The sequence below is a fragment of the Talpa europaea genome (genome assembly GCF_964194135.1).
Source record: "Talpa europaea genome assembly, chromosome: 13".
Lineage (NCBI taxonomy): Eukaryota > Metazoa > Chordata > Mammalia > Eulipotyphla > Talpidae > Talpa > Talpa europaea.
Window position 1 is genome coordinate 59,941,206 of NC_140080.1, and position 5,944 is coordinate 59,947,149.

General features: G+C 41.7%; 1 pseudogene across 1 annotated transcript; it reads left to right on the forward strand.

Moving 5' to 3' along the window:
- Positions 1-960: 960 nt before the first annotated feature.
- Positions 961-1,843, forward strand: LOC311183343 (spliceosome-associated protein CWC15 homolog; annotated as a pseudogene). Its single transcript has 2 exons — positions 961-1,370; positions 1,587-1,843. The product of its transcript is annotated as a spliceosome-associated protein CWC15 homolog (transcript).
- The last annotated feature ends 4,101 nt before the right edge of the window (positions 1,844-5,944 follow it).

Sequence of the window (5,944 nt, forward strand, 5' to 3'; positions counted from 1 at the left end):
ATGTAAACAGTTATGAAAACGCTAGAAAAAAGGATCAAAATAAATGGTAGAAATAAAATGTACTGTAACAAATGAAGAATTCCTTTGGACTCATGAATAAACTGGACACACCCAAGGAAAGAATGAATGAACTTGAAGAGAGATTAATAGAAACTTCCAAAATTGAAATATAAAGAGAAAAAGAGGGCCTCCCTGGTGGCGCAAGAGGTTAAGCACCACTCTATGAAGCAATCCACAGCCTTTGCAGCACGAGTTCGATATCTGGCTGCCCAGGGAGAAACCCATATGGCGAGGCAGACCTCTCCTGACTTGCCCTGCTGCTCCCCTCAGCAGTGTATTTCACTCAGTTTGCCTGTTCTGTTCCCCACTCTGTCTCTGGTGGATCCTCTCACCGCCCTGCATCTCTGGCCTGTACCCCAGTTCTTGTATGCATAAATAAATCTTTTTTAAAAAGATAAGAAAAAGAATGGAAAAATGGAACAATATTCAAGAACTGTGTGACAATTACAAAAGGCATATGTAACATTTGGATAATTCCAAAAGAAGAAAGAAAGGGAGAGAAGAAATATTTGAAACAATAATGACTTGTGAAGGAAGCTCAGAGAACACCAAACATAAATACTAAAAACTGACCTGTGACAATATCAAACTTCAGCAAATCAAAGAGGAAGAGAAAATCTTGAAGGAAGCCTGGGGAAGAGGAGGAAATTGATACCCTCTACAAGATACTATTGATATATTGAACATCTCATCAGACACCACTTAAGGTAGAAAAGAGTGGGATGAAATATTTAAAACATTGAAAGAAAAATCCTATCAACCTAGAATTCTATGTACAGTAGTGAAGGATAAAAACAGTCTCTTAGTCTGGGAGCCCAGGGGCTCCATGATGTTTGTGTGATGTCTGGAGACTGCTGCATCATACTGCAGCCAATGGAAGTGACGGCACATAAAAGATAACTAACTACAGCAGCCAGGCCAACTTTTGAACCTGCTAGAGGTGGGGGAGGAAAGGAGAAGCGGATTTGAGCCAGCTGTCAGAGCAGTATTCAAGCAGAGACCTACCTTATATGAAGACAAAATGTAGACAAACCTCGCAGGATATCCCTGAAGAGATTTGGAGTGATTACTTCAGGAGAGAGTTGGGAAAGAGTGAGCTGCTGCATGAGAGAAAAATAGGCCTAGTCCAACCGGGAACATACAACCTCCTCTTCAGTGTCAGAGAAGCCTCGGTTAGACCAGATTCCTGCTGTGGATGACTATCTAACAGATGAGAAAGATGAAGATTTTGAAGAGAGGCATGATGATGGTGATGATGATGATACTGCAGCACTTCTTGCAGAACTGGAAAAAATTAAAAAAGAGCTGCAGTTTGCCTGAGTAATTCAACTGCTGCAGGGAAATGCCCTTCGCTGAGTCCCTCTCCTGCCTAATGCTTGGCACCGCAGGCCACTGAGTGACCTGCTATCCAGGGGGATGGATGGGATTGGAGGGGGGCTGTGGGGGTTCTGTTCCTTGTTCACCTCACAACCAGGGAAGACAGGACCCACTTTACCAAGGGCCCACTGCATCTTCCCTTCCCTCAGAGGAACTGAAGTGCAGGTCAGAATGGAAGAAGAACAAAAAGCTGAAGAAAGGATTCATATGGAAAACATCCTCAGCCCAAACCCTCTCCTGATTCTCATAGGTCCAGCCCAGCATCAGGCCCACTTCAGGTCAAAAGAAGGTGGGATGATGATGCTTTCAAGAAATGTGCGAAAATTGTCAGAGGGATGACAAAAGCTTTGTGAATGATACACTGTGATCCAAATTTCACAAAAAGTTCATGGAAAAAATACATTAAATAGTGTAGTTTTTGTGCTTAATTAAAGACTGTAAAATGTAACCCATCATTCTGATATTATTTTGGTTAGTGTTTTTTTATCCCCTCTCTCTACCCTATCTAAATTGTTGATATGCTTTCCTCATTGTAATTTTCCTGATAGCTTTTCCTTTATGACACCTTAGTATTTGGCGATTCAGTTTCCATTCTCTGAATATTTCCAATTGTGTTTTCCTTTTACAAGAAAAGGAGATCTGGTTGTAGTAAATACTTTCAATGCTCTAGATCACCAAATTTGTCCTAACTTTTTTCTTGAAATGTATACATCTTCTAAAACACTACACATTTAAAAACAAAAACAAAATAACCTAGATTCTTAGAGAAACAAAAAATGAGAGAATTTGTTGCCAGTAGGCTGGCCTAGAAAGATATGTAAAAAGCTCTGTAGAGAGTGAAAATAACATAGGTCAGAAATTTGACAAAGGAGAAAAAGAGGAAGGAACAAGGGAGGGAGGGGGACGGAAGGAAGGAAATGAAACAAGTATAGATCATACACAGCATTCTCAGGTCAAGTGTCCTCTCATTTTATCAAATGTTTCTCCATTGCTTGAGTTAGTAACAACCAAAATTATTGGGGACTCATCACTACGTGGAGATGTTTGATCTTGGCTGGAATTTTTCCTCACATCAGTTTTCAGTGTTCTTTGGGTGCACGCCGTTTATACTTACCGAAGTTGTGAATGTTGTCTGGTTTTAAGACAGCTCATCTGGCATTGGAGGTACCAGAGAGGATATCTCATTCCCTAGTGTCAGCAAAATAATTGCTGATGAGGGCCTCCCCTGGTGGTGCAGCGGTTGAGTGCTGAGCTGGGAAGCTGCCCACAGCCTCTGCAGCGCCGGTTCGATCCTCAGTCCTTGGTGAGGGTGCCACATGGCGCGCAGACCTCTCCTGCCGCCCGCTGCTCCCCTCAGCAGTGTACTTCGGTCCTTCTGCCTGCTCTGCTCCCCGCTCTGGCTCTGGTGAATTCTCTCACCCTCCCGCGCTTCTGACTGTACCCAGTGCTTGTATAAATAAATAAATAAATAAATAAATAAATAAATAAATAAACAAACAGATAGATAGATAGATAAATAAATAAATAAATCTTAAAAAAAAATAATTGCTGACGAGCTTTAAACCTTTTGCCGCAGTTTTCCTCACCCAGGGGATATTTGTGAATCTCCTTCTCCATCCTGTGGGCCACCTGGTTAGCCTCCTGCCTATGTCCCTTCTCCACTCACTGTGCTGCTCCTGCTATCATTGGTTCAGTAAAGGAACTGAAATGCAGTGTTGCCAAACTTAGGAAAGAATTGGCCTTACTACTTTGGGTTGGTTTAGCCATCGACTTTCCTCAGTGCTCAACATATCAGTGACTGCCTCTCTCTCTACTCTTTCCTTTATTCATTATCCTCACCAATGAAACGAAGACCACTGGCAAAGCACACTCTTTTAGTTGTATCTCTTCTCGGTGGTTTTCTTAAACAACAGACTCTTCTACTAGATTTTCTGTCTGCAGTTTGCCTGAGTAGTTCAACTGCTGCAGGGAAATGCCCTTCGCTGAGTCCCTCTCCTGCCTAACACTTGGCCACCGCAGGCCACTGAGTGACCTGCTATCCAGGGGGATGGATGGGATTGGAGGGGGGCTGTGGGGGCTCTGTTCCTTGTTCACCTCACAACCAGGGAAGGCAGGACCCACTTTACCAAGGGCCCCCTGCATCTTCCCTTCCCTCGGAGGAACTGGAATTTTTATCTTTACTGCATGTACAACGGATTCTTCCTGACACCAGTATATAGGTTTTTTTTTTTTTTAAGATTATTTATGCATACAAGAGCTGGGGTACAGGCCAGAGATGTGGGGGGTGAGGATTCACCAGAGAAAGTGGGGAACAGAACAGGCAGACTGACTGAAATACACTGCTGAGGGGAGCAGCAGGCAAAACAAGAGAGGTCTGCTGCGCCATGTGGGTTGCTCCATGGCTGGCCGGGGATCGAATTCAGGCTGCAGAGGCTGCGGATTGCTTCATAGTGCAGTCCTTAATCCCTTGCAACACCAGGGAGGCCCATATATAGGTTTTTTAACACCAGTGAGTCTGAAAGGACCACAGGTTTTCCCTCAGTCTTTGCTATCATTTTCCAGTCCACACTCCTCGTCTCATTTGATGACTTTGTTTTTCTCCCTGTGCCTTTTATCCTCCCAACACCCCTTCCTGTTTCCACCACCCTTGGATGAACAGATTTCGTAATTCTAGGTGTTAATTTAGTGGATTTGTTATTTTTGTTGTTTTTCTGTGAAGATCATCCTGGATGTGGGAGGTAAAGTGTAGCTCAGTTGCCCCTGGTCATTCCTTTTATTGTCATCACTGTCCCGTTTCTTGTAACTCAGGTTAGATTTTGGTCTTCCTTTTCCTCCTGCAATAAACAGCCAGAAAAGATTGGAAAAAGGAAAGCTCACAACCAGATAGGCTGTGTTTTGAGGTGTGATTTTCTTTCTTTCTCTTGAAAGAGAATGAAGCTTTTTTCATTGGTGCATTTTAATGTTCCCCAGCTATAGGGAGATGCTAATGACAAGTGCCACTGCAGCTCAGAACGCCCAGACCTGCACTTTTAAACTCTGGTGGTCTGAATTCACTGTTGGCCACTCTTGGGTCTGTCTGGTATTTCAAAGGAGTATTGGGTGGTGCAAATAGGAACTGATTAGGTAAACTTGAAAACCCATTAAACCGGTGACTAGTGCTTTCCTGTCATTTTAAGAGACTAAATACGGGGCGGGGGGCAGTTGTCAAAACACTTATACAATTAAAAAATGTCACATAAGCTGGTTTCAAAAGAAGATGGGAGAGAAGGAGATACACAAGGCAAACAACCATATATGCTTCCAATCATCTTGGAAATACAACTAGTCTGGAATTGCTGGGTCACATGGTAACCCTTTGGAGGAACTTCCAGACATAAAAGGCCACATATTGTATGATTCCATTTATGTAAAATGTCCAACTAGGCAAATCCATAGAGACAGAGAATAGATTTCAATGACTAGAGGGTGGGGTGAATGGAAAATGACTACTAACAGGTACAGGATTTGTTTTTGACGTGATGAAAATGTTCTGGAATTAGTGATCATGGTTGTACAACCACTGAATTGTACGCTGTTTTACAGTGATAAATTTTGTGGTATGTGAATTGTATTTCAAATTTTTTAAAAAGAAAAGAATATTTGTAACCTCCAATCTTGTGCAGAGTCCTTGCTAGCTCCTATCCAGGAGATGGAAAGCTTGACTTGAGACTCAAAATATCATCTTCACTTGTCCAACCTGCTGATTAGTACTTAGTTCTCTTTCCTTCCTATCCTTCAGATAGACCCTCTACCCCCAAATTTTTATAGGAAAAGCAGGGTTTTGCTTCAACGTGGTATATTTAAAGAGCATCAGAGACATGTATTCTGGTTTAATAGATTAATGAGTTGGTCCTTAGCATCTTCCAAAGCTGACCAATATGTTTTTTTGAAATGACATTGTAAATTCATGGATTTAAACATATTTTGTTTCAATATATTGCATTTATGTCCACTCTGATGCTCAAATTATGCCCTCTTTGGTCAAAGTTATTCAAATTGGCTTCCGCAGTCTATTGGTACAAATCTGTTGATCTTTGAGTGCGTTCATCCCTCACTTTCTGAAGAGGGAAGATTTCCAGCCTCATGTTGTCCATTTTCTGCATAGACTTGAAATGGAACACCTCTCCCCGGGAGTTCTGATTCTGTTTTAATTGTTGGTTTGACATGTAGAGCTCACAGTTTTGATGTTAGGGGTATCAATGCTTTTGGGTTTATTGTTGTCTCTTGGTCTTTTCGGTAGAAAAAGCTAGAAACATTTTTTCAGAAAAGAGTAAACCATGAATTAAAACTGAACCTTCCAAGTCAAAGACTTCAAGGACTATTGGCGACTTAGCCTCACTGGTCTCATAACTACATCTCCTTCAAATATTTAAAAAAATATATTCGCCTTATTGCACAATAACAACATTAATGTTATGACCAAAAATATGTTTCTGGAGACAGTTAAAACTTAATTTGTAATTATTTT